Below are 14,052 nucleotides of genomic sequence, written 5' to 3'. Positions count from 1 at the left end.
GCGATAAAAAGGGCCCAAAGGGGCTTTTTTGTTCCAAAAATAAAAAAAAAAAAAAAAAAAGTAGAACATAATTCTGCAGATCAAATAATGCCCACCAAATTCACATGAAAAGCTAGCTAAATTATTTTACAAAGTTATAAGATTATTCCTATTTTCCTTGTTTCTTCAAGTTTGGTGTTATCTTGTGGCAGTTGAAGTACAAGCATTCTGCAACATGGAGTAGAAAGAGTCAGATTACCAATCAGATAAAAATATTGAACACTCACCATATTCTAGAAACTTTGGGGAATAAAAACTGCCGCAGACAAAGATCCTCCCCGACCCCTATCCCCTGCCCCAGGAGCTAACATTCTAGTTGGGGGAAAAGACTGTAATGAGACCACTAACCTGAATTTTGATATCTCTCTGACTGACTGGTCTCCAAAGTGTAGCTAGGCTAGCAGCTTCCAAAAGTTTGAGGTAGAGAATGTCCACCTTAACCAATCATTGCCTCGATCTTATTTTCTGTTTTATCTAATCACTAGTCTAATGGGGAAAAAAGGCTGAGGTAGTTTTCATGTTTAGAAATTGTTAAGAGGACAAGACAATCCACATAGGCCAGAGTTGGAGAAGCCATGACTCAAGCACGAACATGAGAAAAAGAGCCTTCCTTCCACTTAATATCCTCCCACCCCAGTTTGGAGCTCTGATTAGACTTATCTGAAACAAGGAATGCTGCCTATTATAGTTACCGATGGTATCTAAGCCCTAGCACCTTGATGAGTCAATAAGTGCCCATCACATTGACTTCTACAAAAACGGTGGGTTGATTCTTGCCTTGTATCTATATAACCAAAGGAAACAACTTAAAAAGTTCTTTCCAGAACAAAGTGATAGGCTATTTTCAAAGTAAATTCCATTTCCTACCGGAGAATGGGAAGACTGTTTGCAGCCTCCAGAATGACCACTGTACTCTTCCAACAGTTTACAGATTCTGCCTCCACGAGGTACACCCCGCCCGCCCCATATGTTTAGGTAGCTCCTTCTGTCTGTATGTGTAGGTAGCTCCTTCTGCCTGCAGTGTGGAGGATGTTTTGGGGGTCAGTATCCTGGAGGCCAAGACTAGTGAGAGAACTGTTGCCATAGTCCAGCAAAGAGACATCAGTATAGTACCCATGTCAGTAGGAATGAAGAGGAGATTATGGACCCGAGAAATATTAATGAGTGAAAAGAAACAGGATTTGTGTTTGGGTTGTACAGAATGAAGATAGGGATCAAAAAGTGGTGCCCAGACTGCAAGCTTGGGTGAATGTATGGGTGGAGGTGCCCCTTGCTGTGGAGAAGGGAAATTTTAAGTGAGAAGATGATGTGTCAGTTTTGATAGGCTGTATTTTAGAGATTCTGTAGAACAGGAGTCCCCAACCCCCAAGCCGTGGCCTGGTACTGGTATGTGGCCTGTTAGGAACTGGCCCCACAGCAGGAGGTGAGCAGCGGGTGAGTGAGCGAAGCTTCATCTGTATTTGCAGCCACTCCCCAGCACTAGCATCACCGCCTCAGCTCCTCCTCAGCTCATCAGGCATTAAACTCTCATAGGAGTACCGGTCCCTGGTGCTAAAAAGGTTGGGGACCACTGACGTAGAATATTTAAACGGACATGTCCATGTCTTAGGTTCGGTTCCCCAAACAGATTGAGTCAAGAATCATGTGCAAATTATTTATAAAGGAAGTGCTACCAAGGGAGAGTAGTAAGGAAGTGGGGAAAACAGTACAGGGAAGGGGAAATAAGAATATGATCTCTGGCAAAAGTTCCATAGAACACAGGCTTTAGCCTGAATTCTGATGGGCAGGATACCTCTCACAGCTTCTTCACCTGTGGCAGCCATGGAATCCAGCAAGTAGCTCAGATCTCTTTTCAAGAGACAACCTTCCACAAGGAATGAGATTAGCTGTTAACAGTTAGCTGTTGGTGCTTTTAGCCTCAGATTTCCAGCTGAGACCATGCGCCTCCCAGGCAGCCTCCAGCCAACAACTGACAGGCCAAGACTTCCTCAGTGCTGCACAGCAGTGTGAGGTTCATTCTACCCAATCCTCCTCCTTTCTTTCTCTCTTTTCACAGCTGTCAGACTTGTGTTATGATCTAAACTTTCTGTCTTGCTCTCTCTGTCCTTTACCTTTCATAGGCATTACCCTCCAAAAATTACTCGTAATTCTAATTTCATCTTGGCATCTACTTCCTGGCAGACCCAACACACCACTCACTACAAGGGAGCTGGGCTCTCATACTCCCCACCCAACAAGGAGTTGGCAATGGAACAGACCTGTGGGCAAGCACATAAACTCCCAGGAAGTTACAACTCTCCTTGCCTGTAGGCATAGCTGTTCAAGGAATCTGAGATAAGTCTTCTGAAAAAGAGCCACAAGGTCAAGTTTGAGGAGCAGGGTGGGGAGCTGTGACACACAGAAATACTAAAAGGGTCTCAAGGGGTTTTGGACAGAGCATCAGCATTATATGCTACATCCAGTAAGGAAGCCAGGTATTTATAGTCTGGAACACAGCAGAGAAATCTGGGCTAGAGATTAGAAGCTCTTAATCTTTTTGTTGGGTAAAGACTAGAAGATAAGGTAACTGAGACTGAATATATAAAGGGTATTAAGTGAGGTGAGTCAACAGTCAAGGAAAGAAACAGGAAGTCAACATTTAAGGGGCAGACATAGAGGAGAAGTTAGCGAAAGAGAGGCAGGCAGAGGAAAATCAGAAGAGGGTGCTGTCAGAGAAAGCCAACAGGAAAGAGAAATCCCGAAATAAAGGAGTGTTGGACGATGACAAATACTTCCGAGGTCATAAGTGAAATGAGTTCAATGGAGAGACGGGGAGGCTGGAGGAGAGGTCAACCTGCCAGAGAGTTGAGAGTTGAATGGGAAATAGGGTGAGACCCCAAGTGCCCAGTGCTCTTTCAGACACCTTGTCATTGAATAGGAGAGAGATGGAGCCGTGGGGGAAAGGAAAGTAGATCATCTTCAGGTTCCTTGTGAATACAGGGACATGCGCCTGTGAGAATCTCCAGTGATAACAGGTAACTTCATATGGAAAAGCAACTCCATGACAGCTCTGTCCCTGTATGAAGGGCTGGCCAGTAGTGTCCGTCAGAACAAATGACTGCTAATTGTATGTCTTCATAGCGATTGCACTTTGCCCTGGAAAGCCATTATAGCTAATGTACCAATGCTTTTTAGTACTTTTACTCACTGGACTGGTCTGAGATAATACAATTATTCAGCACTGTTCATTTTCCTATGTCCTGTCTAGAAGCTCAACTGCATGTAGTTGCTGACAGAAACAAAAAATGGAAAACCACCAGAACTAAATCAGTATTGTTTTCAATTTGGTCTCTTTCAGAGGCAGGGAAGATTTTACAATTTTAAATACAATTTTAAATATTTCCTGTCTTCAAGAAGGTCCCCAGACAAATAGGCTCTCTTTCCTATAGTAGGGTCATGGGGAAACTGATTTATCCAGAGATCTCTGCCTGAAAGTAGGCTATGAGGCGGGCAAGAGGCAAAGTACTTCTAAATCCCACCAGACCAATGAGATGGACCTGCCCATGGCTCAGAATTTTCTGAAAAGTGGCGGCTAAGCCAATGCTGAGGGAGGAAACTATAAGAGCCTCCTGAAGAAAACAGGAATGGAAGGGGGAAAGCTGGAATTGTTTCATGATCCAAGCACACAGCTTTCCATTCCTGGCCCCCAACTTCTCTTCTTTGGAAAAATGGGAGGAAACAGGTTGGCCTTACCCTTGACAGAAAGCTAGAGTGAGGCAGCCGCACACCTCCACCCTGAAGTCATCTAGTCCTGCTGACCTACAACAGGCCAGAAATCACATGATGGTAGAGAGCATGACTTGGGGCCGGACTGACTTATTTAGAGCCTGTCACTACCACCTGCTGTATAAACTCCAGCAAGTCCTTGCATCTCTCCTCCTTGGTTTCCCATCTCTTGAAATAAGGACAGTTATGCCTAGATGATCATGAAGACTGAATGGAATACTACCTTGAATATGTTTAGCAGAGCACTAGGCACATAACAACGGTTCAATCGATGGAAGCTAATAATATTATTATAGAGACTGATACTTTTCTTGTGGTACTCATTGAGCATCGTCTCGTCTTGTTGATAAGTCAGTTTATGTCTTCCTTCCTGGATAGTCTTTAATTGAACACACATCCCCAAATCCATTCCCTGCCTTTCTCTGTGCCCTGGAAGCTGATCCCTATGGGCAGCTTCTGCCACGCTCCCTTGCCGTTTGGCTTAGTGACACCAAGATACCACCAGTAAAACACAATAGCAGACCAGGGAGTGAGAAGAGAGAGAGCAGAGTGAGAATATTCCTCCCCACTCCCTCTCGGTCTTGGCAGGCTGCTTCCAGCTGTGGCAGGGTCCCTCTCCCAGGCAGCACGCTTCCACAGCTCGGCTCTCGGGGTTCTACATAACACTCAAGACTGCCTTCCTCTCGATTTCTTGTAGGAGAGGGGGAAAAGTTCCATCTAGTTGCTTTGGATTTTCTGTCACTAAGGCCCAAAGCTAATCCTAATTAACATACCCCACCCCCACCTGCCTGACTTCTGGAAGACCGACAGAACGGGACTTTATTCTGGTAAAGAACCCTGGAGAGAGGATTCCAAGGAGAGAAGTTGGAGAGTTAAAATCTGCATTCACTTCAGCAACAATAAAACAGGACGGTTTGATTCTGCCATTTTGGCACCAAGACCGTTGGCCTCTACCCTTTTATACCTGCAGGCATTTTGGCCCCTCTGTGCATTCAAGAGCTGAACAGCGATTCCTCAGACCGAGGTGGTTTCTTCTGGCTTTCTCAGTCTCCGTTCTCTATTGCTCTCTCTCTCCCTCTTTATCAAAAAAGTGTTTACAATTTTATCATGGATTAGCTAGGAGATAAATGTAAACCAATCTTTTATTCAAATTCATATTAAAAAGTGAAGATCAGTGGTTGAAAAAAATCAACACAAAACTGACAAAAGGCTAAAACTGTACATTGTAAAATTGATGTTGAATAAAAATGGCAAAAGAACCAAATATTCATTACAAAATTTAGACTCGCAAAAGTAGACTCAAAAAATAAATTTTGCGGAAATAATGGCCATCAAAAAAATGACAGAAGATAGAATCAATACAATTTTATATAGACAGAAAATTAACTGAAGAATCTGATCTGTTCAATTTAAATGGAAAAGAATTGAATCTAATCCAATTTCAGTTAAATAAAAATTATAATTGAACAAAACAGATATGGTGTAACTACATCATATGGAAAATTGATTGAAGGATTTACATCGGCTTTAATGAATTCCATTTAGGAAGAGTTTTCTCAATGAAAATTCATCAGTGTTGTTATAGTTCTGATTAAAATATTTATATTTAAAGTGTCATTTGAGTCAAAACAGTAGGACAAAGTGGAAAAAGTCCAAGTGTCCTGTGTCACCTAAAACAACCCCAAATACACAACCTCCAGATAGTTCTGGTTGCTGCCATATTTCCAGAAATGTTATTTTCCCAAGGTATGGGCACACTCCACTTGTTTTAGTAGCATGGCTACATTTTTTAAATATATATATAGAACCACTCGCAAGCCCTATAAAATCACAAGCCAGCATCCTGGAGTTTGTAACTTGACTTTTTTTTAATTCATGTTTTCACAGAATCATTGAGCTGGAAGGGACTTTGAAAGATCATCTGGTATAAACTATCCTGGACAGATGGTGGTCTATCCCCTCTTGGTCTTCCCTGGAGCATGATAGAGATGGGAGAGAATGAATAATAAGAAATGAACACTGTTGGCAGGGAAAAACAAGAACTGCACAATTGAAATCAGGAAAAGGGGGAAAATTCCAAACTGCCATCTATAATTCCACCAATTAACTATTTTACTTGTGTTTAGATAATCGGTTTATGACTAGCCCACAATGTTTTCTCAGGAATAAGACATGATATCAAACTATAAAAGAGATGTCATAGAAGACACATATTCACAAAATTAATATTATTCAAAGTATTAGGTAATGAGAAAAGTCATGGAATGGGTTTAGAGAGCGAGGACCCTGATTCCCTCTTGATACAGCTATAAATTTTTTCCACCTTTGAGGAAGATAAACAGGTAGTATTTATTAGGATTTAAAATGTGCACAGTCTTTGACCCCCAAAAGCATAATTCTGGAAAAAATAGAAGTTCTAGTGCACAGAGATTTATGTACAAGGCTGTTTATTGTCTGTTATTTGTAATGGCAAGAAAATGGAAACAATCTGCATGCTTCTCACAGAAGAGTAGTTAACGAATGATACATCCACATGACTAAAAGTGTGCCACCAACCACAAAAATATCTCAGATCTGCCTTCAATGCACTGGAAAGGGGTCGATAATATTTTGTTAGGTATACAAAAAGTTATAAGAGACACATGGTACAATCGCTTTTACATATACCAAGCAGAAAAGCTAAGTGTAAGATTACTAAGTGTAGCTTGGTAATTAAGACTAATTTACATTTGAATGTTATGTCTGCCACATACTAGCTGTGTGATCTTTAGCAAATTATTTGATCTCTCTGTGCCTCAGCTTCCTAATCTATAAAATGGGGCTAATACTTGTGCTTATAGGGTTCGATGTATAGCATGACATATGTCCGATCCTCAAAAAAAAATACCTAATGTATCCTAAGCACTACAAGAGTGTTATTTGCTATTCTTTTTATTATTATAATGTTTACATTTATATAAGAAAGGAGAAAATATACAATTTATAACCTAAAAATTTATCATAGATTATATGAAAAGAGTAGAATTAGAAGGGGAAGCAAAGACTATGAATTTTATCTAGATACTTCACTCTTATTTGAGCTATTGTAAAAATACGTGTTATTTTTGCAATTCTGAGGACTGGAAATTTTTAAAAGAAGCAATAGGGAGAAATTTTTAGTAAAGTGTTTCAGTTAAATCTAGAAATGTCAGCAAGCATTTGACTCTCCCATAAGTGAACAATATAGACAACTAAACTCCCTTCAGGAGTTTATAACAAAGACAGAGGCCATCACTTCTCCCATTTGTAAGAGCGCAACATCCTACGATTTCACTATCATTATCGCTGACAACATAGTTGTTTGGTTATTGCTTCACCCACATTAAAATGCATTTTCGTTTCTATAAGTGCACTAAACGTTTAACAATTTCCACTGGTACCACTGTAAAGAGCAGTTGCAAGATAAAAAGGCAAACTATAATTATGAAAGCGTTAGAACCAATTTTTCTTATCATTTTCTGTTACTCTTTAGTAAGCAAACTTTTATTTTACTCAAACTCTACCATAAAGCAAGTTCGAAAGCATTTTATTGTTAAACTACTCAAAATATTACCATAAGTATAGCAAAAGTATACATATTACAATTTAATTTTAAGAGATAAAATGTGCTTTTGCTACTTTTTTGTATAGTTGGCCCATATTTACTTAACAGAGCGGTTTATTCCGTTTTCAAGCTACCTTCTTTATTAGGTTTTGTTGGAATCCTCAAGATATTAATTGGGCGTGATTGGAGGAAATACTATATTTGCGTTTATTATGTTTTGCTCAGGCAGTTATTGGTGGTCTTTAACACATTTACTGTAGTGATAGCCCTGTTAAGAAGTACCTAAACTTAAAAGGAAATTAAGCCAACAAAGTCACTACTAATTTTTGAGTTTTGAAAATTAGCCTCACCTAAGCCAGGGGTAACCCTGCACTGTTTTCACTGGGGATCTGCTCTGCCAAGTGGTCACCCGGGGTGGTTCCCGGCCCAGGGGAGCTTGTATCCTAACAGGGGAGAAATAAAGGAGCAGCTAAGTCAACGAGTTCATTGTAGCCGATAATAAGCGCCATGAAAGACACACTAAGGGTGATATGAAGGAAAGTGACTACAGGGATTAGGTGAGTGGAGGGGAGTACAGTGACCTCTCAGAAGAAATGACATCTGAGCTGAAACCTGAAGGCCAAGAATGAGGCAGCCATGTAAAGGATGAGACATGGTAAAAATATGTGTTATTTGTGCAATTCAGAGAACTGGAACTTTTTAAAAGAAACAATAGGGAGAATTTTTTAGTAAAATGTTTCACTTAAATCGAAAAATGTCATGATAGAGATCGTGATAAGAATAAGGGTGAAGTGATCTCTAAAATTAACTGTTTAGGGTTAACATCTAACGATCATGAACTCTTATCTCTATAACAGTGATCAATTTAAGAATCTAATCTTGGATTTTGCTAAGGAAAATACCATATATACCATCATATGTCCTTGGAAAAATGTTTTTAATATTTTGTGTTGGTCACTATTTCCTGCTTTTAACATTCTTATTTTATAGAATTTTGTTCTTTATATTGCTAACATAAATAATTGGGACAATGGTCCCACGTAAATTACACAAAGATATCAGAGAAACATACCCCGCCTCCCCCCAGACGCCAACTACCTTATGAGTTAGGGAATCTTAACATTTGTCACAAATGAACTACCTTTTACTACCTGGCACCACATTCTCATCTCATGGCAGCCACCCTGACTCCCTCTCCCATTGGCCGGTTCACTTTTCCTGCTCTCAGGTTCATCATCACTCACTTCTCATTTGCAGCTATTTGACTCTGTAGACCCACTGAACTTTCTGGACCTTGGACCTCAGTTTTCTCATGTATAAAATTGGGTGGTTGGCTCAGATTATCTCTGAGGTCTCTTTCAATTCTAATGCTTTATGTTCTACAATGCACTATCCACAGAGTCCCACTGGGATGACCAGTGATGGCTCCACTTCCTTTCCCTCAGCATGCATAGACCTGTATGTGTCTGCGTGCCCATAATCAGAGGATGTGGGTCTGCGCGAAGGCAGGAAGTGGAAGCAGGTGAGAGGAGGAGCTGAGTGTATGTGAGTCCCAGGGAGGTTAGAGGAGAAAGTAAAGGTCCGTGTGGGGCTTGGATGTGGATAGGGATGGAGTTACAAGACACTTCAATTTCAGTTACTACCTCCTTAAAAAATGAAGCTACTTTCAACAGCGTCCATGACTTTAAGTAAGAGAATTCCTCATAAAGCATACAAAGGCAATCTGCATACATTCAAAGTGACACATTGCCTTGTTGCCAGTCAGTGACAGTGAGCAGTGCTGATCAGAAATGGTGGGCCCAGCCATGCCCCCTGCCCTTTAACTGCCTCCTTTCATAAAACAAGAAGGCTATGCTGCCGGTCACTTAGAGCTGTTCTTCAGGGCACCGCGATGTAGTAAAGAGAGTGGGTTCTGGGTTTGAATTCTGACTACCATTTATTCGATGTGTAACCTTGAGCAAGTCATTTCAATTCTCTGATCCTCATCCTCCTCATCTGCAAGAGAAGAATAATAATTATACCTGCTTCAAAAGTTTTATGAAAATTGAATATAAAACATCTGGCATAAAACTATTGTCATTAGCTTGTTCAGGTCTTGAATATAAGGTATTGTCTCCATATTACAGATATAGAGATTGAAGCTCAGAGAGGTTTGTAATCTTCCCAGTCACACAGCTTCAGAGTGTCAGGGGCAGGATTCCAAGCCAGGTCTTCTGCTTCTAGAGCTGCCTCCCCTCCACACAGCCCATGTGGCGATGTGTTCTCAAGTGTTCACTTCCTTCCAGTGACATCTGGGGACCTTTGAGTCACATGGCCTACCCTGTTGTGCTCACAGTGTGTGAGTGGGGAAGGGTCTTCCTTGAGCACCCAGCCAGTCTCAAATGTACACCAAATACATGACTAGAAATGTCATGGGTTTCCCTTGGATTACCTCATGTGCTGTATTATAAGCCTACACAGATTTAAAAAGGCCAGAAACCTTACATCGATTTTTTTGGCTAAAATTAACTTTGAGGAGATTAAGAATCATCAAGAAAGAGATGCAAGTGACCACCCTCAGAAATGGTACTAAAAAGGGTTCGAGATATAGGTCATTGACTCCACAATTACACCAGCTCCACCTGAAAGCCCAGGTCGGCCTCCGAAGCACATCTGGACTCGTGCATGACAGTCACGTTCATTTTGGTGTTCATTTACTTTAGCTTTTATATAATTAGCCCACAGATATTATTAGATGGCAATGATGTACACGCACATCACGCTCCATTTACAGGCGTGTAGTCAAGGCTGTTAGTCACGCTCTGTGTGACTACAACCAAATCTGTCAGAGAATCTAAACTGACCAATAAATCCATGTCAAGTGGAGAGAATAATTTAAGTGATAATAAAAGGCAACCGGTTTAGATTTTTATTTTATTGGCAGAAGTTTCCTGCTGCCATAATGTCATTTAACTCTTCATGAAACAGTGCTGAGGGTCCTGAAGCTTCTAGTCATAAGTGCAACAGTGGGGATTAAAGAGATATTAGCCTCCTGAAGACAAGCTAATTGTCAGATCTGATTTTCAATTAATAAGTGCTGTCGGCACGGGAGAGAAGCGACTGAAAGGATTCGAGGGCCACTGGGAGGTACATTATGTGGATGCAGTTACTATGGTGATAGGTTTGTTCTCCAGGAGACGGAGCTGGAACCCGGGACGGACACGTGGAATCAGGAGTCATTGTCCACATGAAGCCCTTCACCCTGATCTACAGCTACGAAGCTTCCAGGGTCTCATTAAAGGCTGTTTTGCTTCCAGCATTGTCCTGGCAGAACCAGCGGCTTGTGGACTAATGCCATCAAAGTCTGGCACATGTCCCACACGTGGTGCCTGGCCCACTGCTTCCCACAGTTACTTACCTAGAAAGAGCAGCAAATTGCCTGTCAATGTGGAGAGAGGTGAGCAGAAGCCCCGACTCATAATGGAAAATGTGTGAATTGTCTCATAAAACTCTGCCGCTCCTAATACTGACATTCTTTCTGATTCAGAAAAGAAAACATGATGTCTGGTTTTTTCACAGTCCCCCTGCTATGATCTTGATATCCAGATGACAATATCGTGGACTCACTTCTAATTCAGAGGCTGAGGAGCAAGGTTAGATTCTCAAGGCAGTGAGCAATGTGAAAAATGGCAGACAGTACAAATAACTATTGAAAATCTCTTAAATTGTAAATCCAGTACAGTGAACCCAATTTTATATAGTACGTTCAGATATTCTTAAGTATATTAAAATTTGAGAATGCCTGAGGTAGATTAAAGGGAAGAATAATGTCCTGTCTTCACTGCTTCCAGGACCCTAGTCCTGATAACCACTTAGCTTTTCCTCATGTCCTCAATCTTTGTCAGTCCTTCAGCCCCTGCTTTCAGCTGTCCACACTCACTCCCTTGGTGATCTAATTCAGTCTCTTGGCTTTAAATCCATCCACATGCTGACTGCTTTCAAACAGGCATCTTTAGGCCCCCAAACATCCCCTCCCAAACCCAGATTCACATATCCAGCTGCTTATTCAACACCTCTACCCAGATGTTTACCTAGTATATCAAGCAAGCCCAGCACCGATTTCTAATCTTTCTGTTACAGTCTTGTTCTTCCTATAATCTTCTCCATCTCACTAGATAATTCCACTTTAGTTCCATGAGCTAAATACCTGCTCATTCCTAGTTGGTATTTTCTGTGATCTCATGCCTTTGGGCTCAGTTTCAGACTCCTTATGCTGCAGTGATCCGGATGATCATAGTAAAGAGATCGATGAGGACGGAGACCCTGCCTGCCCTGCTCTCTGTTGAGTGTCAGTGCAAGACCTGGCACAGACCGAGCACATGAGAAGTTCATTGGAGAAGGAAGATTGCTAGTTTTAGTGAATGGGTGAAAAGGTCATTGGGATGAGACTGCCCTCAGCATATCCAAATGGTGTATCTTTTTTTGATGCTTAAAAGGCTGTAGCAAGTGGATGAGATATTTATTCCTGTGGGACTTCAAGTTCTGTCAGACCGTGCAGCTTCATTTCAAAGTGCCACCGTACGCCGAGTCGCGTCGCTCACCACAGCCCCGCGAACAGGGACAATTTTCAGTGTCCACATCATCGAGCATTTAGGACTCTAAACATGTCCTAAGAAGACTGAAAAGAGCGAACTAAAAATATAAATATAATATCCTTGTGAAGGAATCTCAATGCCTTTTTGTGGTGCTTCACAATTTTAAAAAATTTGAGAAAGCTAGATGAAGGAAAGTCATGACATATTAATGATTTCAAATGTGTGCTGGAATTGGCAGAACAGAAAATGGCATGAATAATTTAAATAAGACACCAATTTTTTTTCTTCCTTCTTGCAAAGGTCGAAGCATGAAAAAAGGGGAAGGGGTGCTTCTGGGAAGACAGAATCCTATATCGTGATGTTCAGCGATCTCCTTGCATTTGGAGGGTTAATGCAAGTTCAAGTAACATAGGACACCATCTAGTCATTTTGAGGGGATTATATTGAAATCTTTTGACATCACATTTAGTTCCCTCTGACTCTGGCAGCTGCTGGGGAGTGTTAAGACTAAATGTTTGATGCCCAGTGAATTAAAGTCTATTTTTGAACTCAAATCTCCAAATCCTGAAGGAACGGTCACCGAGAAGAAAGGAAAGCGGGAAACAGCACTGGGGGCAGTTGGTTTCGTGCACGCTCCTTATCTCCACCACACAAATGACGATGGGAAGAGGATACGAAATGTCCTGAAAGGAAGCTCGCAGTCAGGACGACGACTGTGAGGAGGTCAGGAATAAAAGCCCACACAGCCACCTTTCTGCTTTAATACCTTTTCTACATTGTCTTTTTTCCTTAAACCACCTTTGAAAACATAGCTATAGAATGCTAAAGAAGAGCAAAGTCTATTTCAGCTGTGCATAGTCATGACTTAATATGTATAAGATTAAATTTTTATTAGACCTATACAATAATATTCCATGTATATATATACACACACATATACATACACACACATACACATAACATAAACACACGTATAAGGAATATATTTTAACAGCACAGGAAAAAAGTATTTTAGAAAAAAACTGCTGTGAGTATGCTCAAGGCTCAAATTAATAAAGAATGAGGATTTAAGTGATTAGGGCAAGACCGAACCTCAGGAAGACCATGAATTTAAAGTTTTCTTTTAGAGGTTCAGGAGAGAAGATAAATCGATAGGTACTCGAGTCAATCCGTAAATTATCTGCTGCAAGTTGTCTTTTAGAAGTTGGCCCATTGGAATTCAAACAAAGGGAAAAGTCAAGAAATCAGCCCACATGATCAGGCAGCAGTCTGCAGCTGGGAAAGGGGCCATCTATCCATCTATTCATCCATCATCCATCTGTCCGTCTGTTTATCCATCTATCATCCATCCATCCATCCATCTGCCCATTCACCATCCACTCATTCACATACTAAGTGCGCACTAACATCAGGCACTGTGAGAAATGCTGTGGATATAAAATAAAACCCAGAACACCTCACTTCACTGAGCTCTCAGCCCAGTGGGTGAGAGAGGCAAGGAAACCCGGATATGGTTGCCATTTGCTGAGCTATGATGAGGCCAGAGTCCAGGATTCTTAGTATGCAGAGAGGGAGCAACTATTATTTACTAAGAAGCCATCTGAGATTTCAGACTTTCTAGTCAGAATGCGGCTCCTTTCTGTAAGGATTAAACTACATGAAAGCTGAATTTCCTATTTTATTTCCTTATTTACAGCACATAACTTACATAATCCTTTCTACGTGTTTTAGAGGCACTTCCCATGGAAGTACAGTGTCTCCCCACATATTAAGAACTGACATAAACAACTACTTTTCAAGCTTATGCCTGGCTACATGTAAATTATAGGGGTAAATTTTTTTAAAACATCTTATTCATTTTTTGAAAATAGACCATATCCATAATCAAATAGTATTTGCAGATTTTTAAATTAAACACATAGTATGTGTTAGCCTTTGTGTTACATTGCAAAAATCCGGGAAAGAAAACATTGTGATCCTTGTTTCACATACAGTTAGGGAGATTAAGACTTGAGCTCAGAGCTTCTGATTTCGAGTCATTATTATTATTTTCATTACCATTGCTATTCTCTTACAATCATCATGTATATC

The sequence above is a fragment of the Pteropus alecto genome, unplaced genomic scaffold (assembly GCF_000325575.1).
Source record: "Pteropus alecto unplaced genomic scaffold, ASM32557v1 scaffold81, whole genome shotgun sequence".
Classification (NCBI taxonomy): domain Eukaryota; kingdom Metazoa; phylum Chordata; class Mammalia; order Chiroptera; family Pteropodidae; genus Pteropus; species Pteropus alecto.
This window is presented reverse-complemented; position numbering follows the sequence as displayed.